This window comes from Triticum aestivum, chromosome 2A (genome assembly GCF_018294505.1).
Source record: "Triticum aestivum cultivar Chinese Spring chromosome 2A, IWGSC CS RefSeq v2.1, whole genome shotgun sequence".
Classification (NCBI taxonomy): Eukaryota; Viridiplantae; Streptophyta; class Magnoliopsida; order Poales; family Poaceae; genus Triticum; species Triticum aestivum.
Window position 1 is genome coordinate 369747712 of NC_057797.1, and position 7937 is coordinate 369755648.

Genomic DNA, 7937 nt, shown 5'->3' on the forward strand with positions numbered 1-7937 from the left:
AAATATCGCCTATTCTTCTCTATACTGCTTGCATTAGAGTAGTGTAGCATGTTACCGCTTTCAGTTAATCCTATACTGTTGCATAGCATGTCCTTGCTACTACTGTTGTTACCTTTACCTGCTATCCTACTGCTTAGTATAGGATGCTAGTGTTCCATCAGTGGCCCTACACTCTTGTCCGTCTGCCATGCTATACTACTGGGCCGTGATCACTTCGGGAGGTGATCACGGGCATATACTATATACTTTACACTGTTACATTATCGGTGATACTGTTTGGAGATGGGGGCTGAAGGGGCAGGTGGCTCCATCCAGGTAGTGGTGGGCCTGAGTTCCCGACGGCCCCCGACTATTACTTTGAGGCGGAGCGACAGGGCAGGTTGAGACCACCTAGGAGAGAGGTGGGCCTGGCCCTGGTCGGTGTTCACGGTTACTTCAAAATAACACGCTTAATGAGATCTGGGTATTTGATCTGAGTCTGGCTACTGGCCTATACGCACTAACCATCTACGTGGGGACAGTTATCGGCACTCGACGTCGTGGTATCAGCCGAAGCCTTCGTGACGTCAGCGACTGAGCGGCGCACGCCGGATTGGAACGTAAGTCTGCTCTTGTATTAAGGGGGTTAGTTCTGTTTCCGGCCGCCCACGCAACGTGCAGGTGTGCAATGGGCGATGGGCCCAGACCCCTGCGCCATAGGATTTAGACCGGCGTGCTGACCTCTCTGTTGTGCCTAGGTAGGGCTGCGACGTGTTGATCTTCCGAGGCCGGGCATGACCCAGAAAAGTGTGTCCGGACAAAGGGGATCGAGCGTGTTGGGAAATGTGGTGCACCCCTGCAGGGAAGTTGATCTATTCGAATAGCTGTGTCCCTCGGTAAAAGGACAACCCGGAGTTGTACCTTGACCTTATGACAACTAGAACCGGATACTTAATAAAACGCACCCTTCCAAGTGCCAGATACAACCGATGATCGCTCTCTCATAGGGCGACGAAGGGACTATCATCGGTTAGGATTATGCTATGCGATGCTACTTGGTGAACTTACCATCTACTCTCTTCTCCTGCTGCAAGATGGAGGTTACCAGAAGCGTAGTCTTCGATAGGACTAGCTATCCCCCTCTCATTCCGGCATTCTGCAGTTCAGTCCACATATGATACCCCTTTTTCCATTTGATACCAATGCATACATATGTAGTGTAGCTCCTTGCTTGCGAGTACTTTGGATGAGTACTCATGGTTGCTTTGCTCCCCCTTTCCCCCTTTCTGTACTCGGTTGTTGCGACCAGATGATGGAGTCCAGGAGCCAGAGGATCCCGAGGATGATTCTACGTGGAGTTCGACTTCGAGGAGTAGTTAGGAGGTCCCAGGCAGGAGGCCTCGCCTTTTCAATTGTTCCTACTTTTATGCTAGCCTTATTAAGGCAAACTTGTTTAACTTATGTCTGTACTAAGATATTTTTGCTTCCGCTGACTCGTCTATGATCGAGCTCTTGTATTCGAGCCCTCGAGGCCCCTGGCTTGTAATATGATGCTTGTATGACTTACTTTACTTGTAGAGTTGTGTTGTGATATCTTCCCGTGAGTCCCTGATCTTGATCGTACACGTTTGCGTGTATGATTAGTGTACGATTGAATCGGGGGCGTCACAGCTGGGCACCGCGGTACTACCATTGGGGCCAAAGACAGCCCAAACAGCAGAGAATCAAACCTCCAATGACGCGGGAAGGCCCAGAGGGTGTGAAACGAAAGTGTACGTGATGATTCCACCCTAGCCTTACCAAAGCGGACCCCCTCCTTATAGTACGGTGACTCCTACGAAACTAGACCACCAACAAGAAACGAAAGAGCTACACCGTCTTGAAAAACACTCCGAGGGGAAAGAAAACGTCTCGAGCCAAAGGATGAATCTCTGAAATGCTCAAAGCACAAGGTTAGTCCGCAAATATGTTGTCATCAATTACCAAAACTACATCGAGAGAGATATGCCTTAACAACGATGGCGACGGATTCCCCACTCCGGAGCCCTGAACGGACTCCAGATATGCCCTCCCGATGAAGAACATGGCTTGGTGGCGGCTCCGTATTGTAAAACGCGATGAATCCTTCTCTCTAATTTTTTTCTCCCCGAAAGAGAATATATATATAGTTGGAGTTGAGGTCTATGGAGGTCCAGGGGGCCCACAAGGTCAGGTGGCACGCCCCAGGGGGGTGGGCGCGCCCCTAGCCTTGTGGGCAGGGTGTGGGCCCCCTTCACTTGATTCTTTCGCCAGTATTTTTTTATTAATTCCAAAACTTATCTCCGTGAAGTTTCAGGTCATTCCGAGAACTTTTTATTCTGCACAAAAATAACACCATGGCAATTCTGCTGAAAGCAGCGTCAGTCCGGGTTAGTTCCATGCAAATTAGAGTCCAAAACAAGGGCAAAAGAGTTTGGAAAAGTAGATACGACAGAGACATATCATCCCCCTCCACCAGAGTACTGGAAAAGGCCTCCGGGTGGGATCGCGGAAGAACAGAAGCTTGCGGTGGTGGAAAAAGTGTTTTGGGTGGCTCTCTAGTGTATTGGGAATATTTGGGAATTTATGCAGGCGGAATTAGGTAGAGGTGCCACGAGGGGCCCACAAGCTCAGGGGGTGCCCCCCTAGGGCGCGTCCTATCAGCTTGTCGCTCCCTCGTGACTCTTCTGGTCTTCTCCCGAACCGTCATGGGTCCCTTCTGGTCTAGAAAAAATTAATACAAAGATTTTTCTCCGTTTGGACTTCATTTGATATTGATTTTCTGAAAAGCAAAAAAATAGCAACGGGCACTGGGCACTAGGTTAATAGGTTAGTCCCAAAAAATGATATAAAATAGCATATAAATGCATATAAAATGTCCAAGATTGATACTATAATAGCATGGAACAATCAAAAATTGTAGATACGTTGGAGACGTATTAGCATCCCCAAGCTTAATTCCGGCTCCTCCTTGAGTAGGTAAATGACAAAAACTGGATCTTTGATGTGGAATGCTACCTAACATGTTTATCATGTAATCTCTTTTTACGGTATGAATATTAAGATCCTAATGATTCAAAGCAATAGTCTATAATTTGATATAAAGACATCAAAACTCACGCATACCAACAAACAATCATGTCATTCAAAATAAAAATGCTAAAGAACGCTATCCGTACAAAATCATATAGTCTTGTCATGCTCGATCTTCCTAACATGAAGTATTAATCATGAACTACCCCGATGACAAGCCGAGCAATTTGTTAATACTTTTTAACGCTGCTACTTGTGAGCTGCATTGGGATTTCCTCGAAGAGGAGAGGATGATGTAGTACAGTAGAGATAAGTATTTCCCTCGGTTAAGAACCAAGGTTATCAATCCATTAGGAGAACCACGCAACACCTCGTTAGCAGTACCTACACACAAAATAACAAATACTTGCACCCAACGCAAACAAGGGGTTGTCAATTCCTCGACGGTTAATTGCAAGGATTAAATCTCGTAGTGATAGATAGATAAATAAAATAACATAAATAAAATTACAGCAAGGTATTTTTGGATTTTAATATATGATAAAATTAGACCTGAGGGCCATAGTTTTCACTAGATGCTTCTCTCTTGAAAATAGCATACGGTGGGTACACAAATTACTGTTGGGCAATTAATAGAAAAGCGAATAATTATGACGATATCCAAGGTAATGATCATGTATATTGGCATCAAGTCCGAGACAAGTAGACCGAATCCTACCTGCATCTACTACTATTATTCCACACATCGACCGCTACCCAGCATGCATCTAGAGTATTAAGTTCATAAAGAACGGAGTAATGCCTTAAGGAAGATGACATGATGTAGACAAAGTAAACCCACTCATGAATAAAACCCATTGTTTTATCCTTAATAGCAACAATACAAATACGTGTCTTGTCCCTTTCTGTCACTGGGATATAGATCACCGCAAGATTGAACCCATCACAAAGCACCTCTCCCATTGCAAGAAAAATCAATCTAGTTGGCCAAATCAAATCAATAGATCAGAGAGAAATACAAAGCTATAATAGTCATGCATAAAAGAGTTAAGAGAAGACTCAAATAATATTCATGGATAATCTGATCATAAACTCACAATTCATCAGATCCCAAGAAACACACCATGAAAAGTGGTTACATCGAATAGATCTCCAAGAACATCGAGGAGAACATTGTATTGAAGATCAGAGAGAGAGAGAGAGAGATAGAAGCCATCTAGCTACTATCTATGAACCCGCAGGCATGTGGTAACTACTCACACATCATCGAAAGGGCAGAAAGGTTGATGTAGAGCCCCTCCATGGTCGATTCCCCGTCCGACAGAGTATCGAAGAAGGCCTCCAGATGGGATCTCTCGAGAATAGAAACTTGCGGGAGTGGAAGAATTATTTCAGGTGACTCTCTGATGTCATGGGAATATTTGAGAACTTATAGAGGTGCCACGAGGAGCCCACAAGCCTGTGGCGCCCCCCTAGGGCGCCCCTCCCGACCTTGTCGCTCCCTCGTGGCTCATCGGGTCTTCTCCCAAAACTAAGTGGGTATGCATCCAACTTGCTTGCTCATGAAGACCTAGGGCAATTTGAGGAAGCCCATCATCGGAATATACAAGCCAAGTTCTATAATGAAAAAGTCCCACTAGTATATGAAAGTGACAACATATGAGACTCTCTATATGAAAAACATGGTGCTACTCTGAAGCTCAAGTGTGGAAAAAGGATAGTAACATTGCCCCTTCTCTCTTTTTCTCTCTTTTTCTCTTTTTTTGTTTGGCTCTTTTTGGCCTCTTTTTATCTTATTTTTATTTATTTATTGTCCGGTTCGTAATCCCGACTTGCGTGGGAATCATCGTCCCCATCATCCTTTTCTCACTGGTACAATGCTCTAATAATTATGATAATCACACTTTTAGTTACTTACAACTAAATATTAGAACTTGATACTAGAACAATATGACTCTATATGAATGCCTCTAGCAATGTACCAGGATCTGCAATGATGCTAGCATAACATGTATGATAATGATGAACGGTGACTGAGCCACAAATACTATATCAGCTATATGGTCATGCAAAGCAATATGACAATGAAGGTGTATGTCATAATAACGAAACGGACGGAATCGCTATGGAAATGCCATGATAGGTAGGTATGGTGGCTGTTTTTAGGAAGATATAAGGAGGCCTATGTGTGATGGAGCGTATCATATCACGGGGTTTGGATGCATCCGATAAGTTTGCACCAACTCTCGAGGTGAGAAAGGACAATGCATGGTATCGAAGAGTCTAGCAAATTGCGAAAAGTTAAGAGTGCGTATAATCCATGGACTCACGTTAGTCATAAAGAACTCACATATTTATTGCGGAAGTTTATTAGCCCTCAAAGCAAAGTACTACTATGCATGCCACTAGGGGGATATATTGGTAGGAAAAAGACCATCGCTCATCCCCGATCGCCACTCATAAGGTAGACACTCAATAATAAATCATGCTCCAACTTCATAGCATAATCGGAGACTATACATGCATGCTTCGGGAATCACAAACCTTAACACCAATATTCTTACTAAACCACAATCATTCACTAGTACATCCCACATATTACCATCTTAATATCGCAAAACTATTACAAGGAATCAAACTTATCATATTCAGTCATCTACATGATTTTTTTGTTATATCCCTCTTGAATACTTATCATATCATGACCAATTTCATAACATGTGCATATTGCCATTGCTATTTATTAGACTCATAGAAATATATAAGTGAAGCATGAGAGTGCAACTATTTCTTTAAAATATAACCACTGTCGTGCTCTAAAAGATATAAGTGAAGCACTAGAGCAACTGCCTAGCTCAAAAGATATAAGTGAAGCACATAGAGTATTCTAAAAAATTGTGAGTAAATGTGTGTCCCTCTCCAAAGGGGTGTGCAACAAACAATGATTGTGGAAAAATAAATAGATTAAAAAACAACTATAATACAAGATGCTCCAAGCAAAACTCATATCATGTGATGAATAAAAATATAGCTCCAAGCAGCATACCAATGGTTTGTAGATGAAAGAGGGGATGCCATCCGGGCCATCCCCAAGCTTAGATGATTGGGTATTCCTTAAATTTTACCTTGGGGTGCCTTGGTCATCCCCAAGCTTACGGTCTTGCCTCTCCTTATTCCTTCATCGACCGTGATCTCACCCAAAACTTGAAAACTTCGGCACACAAAACTCAACAGAAACCTCGTGAGATCCGTCAGTATAACAAGAAATCATAAACATTAGGTACTGTTATGAACCCATTCATATTTTATAATTTCATAATAACTACTTTATTATAACTTCTCCATGACTTATACCCCCCGATATAATCCATAGCATCATTAAAACAAGCAAAATATGCAAAAAAATTGAATCTGTCTAAAACAGAACAGTCTATAATGATCTGAGCAAACGCCATACTTCTATAACTCCAAAATATCTGAAAAAATAGGACAACGTGGGAAATTTGTATATCAATCATCTGTACAAAATTCATACTTTTATCAGGTCCCGGTGAATTTCCAAAATTCCGGTACTGGGCGCAAAAGTTTCTGTTTTTTCACATAATCAAGTCAACTATCAACCAAATCATCCCAAAGGCTTTACTTGCACAAACACTAATTAAAACATAAAAAAATCATTAAAGTGGCATAATTGTGTGAACACTCAAGAAAAATATAAATTATAACTATTGGTTGTCTCCCAACAAGCTCTTCCTTTATAGCCATTAAGATATGCTTTGAGATTTCAATGATGCTCACATGAAAGACAAGAAATGAAGCACAAAGAGAGAATCATAATACATGTTACAAACATATTTAAGTCTAACATACTTCCTATGCATAGGAATTTTATAAGTAAACAAATTATCAAGACAAGAAATATCTAGCATATGCAAGGAAGAAGAATAAATCATTGACAATCTCAACATGACGATAGGTAATTTAGTAACATGGAAATTTCTACAACCATATTTTCCTCTCTCATAATAATTGCATGTAGGATCATAATAAAATTCAACAATATAGCTATAATATAAAATTTTCTCTTCATGATCCACATGCATAAAAGTTTTATAATCATCCAAGATAGTGGGATTAACATCAACTAAAGTCATGACATCTCCAAACCCACTTTTATCAAAAAATTCATAATATTGAAAACTCTCTGAATATGTGGGATTCTTATTTCCTAAAGTTGACACTATTATAAACCCACCTTAAAAATTATTGCAAACATTATGATCAATATCATATTCATTAGGAGGCTTAAATATATTTTCAAGATCATAAGAAGCATCATAATTATCACCCCAATCATGATCATTGGCATAATTGACAATCATAGAATTTACACTAACACGATAGCGATCATGCTTTTCATTTAATAGATGTATCCCAATAGCATTTTATTTTATCAATTCTTCATTTTTAGCTATTGGTTTACAACATGTATCAAGTTTGAAAATATTAGCAAGTGGATTTGGATCCATATATCTTTGCTTTTACTTTCTGTTTTTGAGTGTTCACATGAAGGCAATTAAAAGTAATAAAACGAGCAAAGGATTTTTCTTGTGTTTTTGATTTTTATGAGAAGTGGGGAGATGAAAACGAGAGGCAAAGGCAAATAAAAGTAGAGCAAGTAGAAGATAGTTTGTGTATATGTACTTGATAGGTTTTGATGATGTCTTCCCGGCAACGGTGCCATAAATTCTTCCTACTACTTGTGAGTTGTGTTCGGATTTTCCCCGAAGAGGAGAGGAGATGCAACACAGTAGAGATACGTATTTACCTCAGTGAGAACCAAGGTATCAATCCACTACGAGAATCAGTCATAGCCTCGTGAATAGCACCTACACACAAAAAGGAAA